Below are 808 nucleotides of genomic sequence, written 5' to 3' on the forward strand. Positions count from 1 at the left end.
TCAGACAGGGCAAGATATGACAAAATAATAATTTATAAATTATCAAGGGTTCTTAAGGAAGGGGGGAGGGGGAGGGAGGGGAAAAATGAGTAGCTGATGCTAGGGGCTTAAGTGGAGAGCAATGTTTTGAGAATGACAGGGCAATGAATGTACAAATGTGCTTTACACAATTGATGTATGTATGGACTGTGATAAGAGTCGTATGAGCCCCTAATAAAATGATTACAAAGAAAAGTCTCCTTTATGACTTAGAACTCTCATCGCATCGGGCAGCAGGCAGAGCAAGAATAGCTACAGAACCAGAGCAGTCTCTGGTTGCACCCGGTGCAAACTAAATGCCTCTGATAAGTATTTGTCAAATGAATGAATGAGTGAGTTGCTTTAAACAAGACACTTTTCTTAGCCCCCTGTTTCTTTATTGAAATCCCTAGATGGTACAAGCAGCCGGTGTTTGGGTGATAACGGAAAGGTTGGCAGTTGATATCCACCCAGAAGTACTTCAGAAGGACGCCCTGATCATGTACTTGAAATATGTCACAGCCATTGAAAAGTCTATGGAGTTCAAGTAGAGAACATGATTAGAACGATTTCACTACAGCTGGTTTGGTTTCTTTATCCTTGGACTAGGACTGTCAACATTTCCTTGATGTTTGTTTGTTTGTTTAAAGGAAGATCCCTATGTTGTCCTATGAATCAGCCTAGTTGAGCATGTGTCTTAGCTATCTAGTGCTGACATGCCACAAGTATGGCTTTAAGACACAGAAATGTTTTCTTATATGGTTTAGGGGGCTAGAAATCTAAGTAAGGG

At 40.8% G+C, this 808-nt stretch overlaps 1 pseudogene; it reads left to right on the forward strand.

Annotated features, from left to right (window-relative positions):
• Window positions 1-569, forward strand: part of LOC101645238 — a 25,397-nt pseudogene extending 24,828 nt beyond the window's left edge.
• The last annotated feature ends 239 nt before the right edge of the window (window positions 570-808 follow it).

The sequence above is a fragment of the Echinops telfairi genome, unplaced genomic scaffold, assembly GCF_000313985.2.
Source record: "Echinops telfairi isolate 266 unplaced genomic scaffold, ASM31398v2 ScPeMD7_7469;HRSCAF=8507_0, whole genome shotgun sequence".
NCBI classification, from domain to species: Eukaryota; Metazoa; Chordata; class Mammalia; order Afrosoricida; family Tenrecidae; genus Echinops; species Echinops telfairi.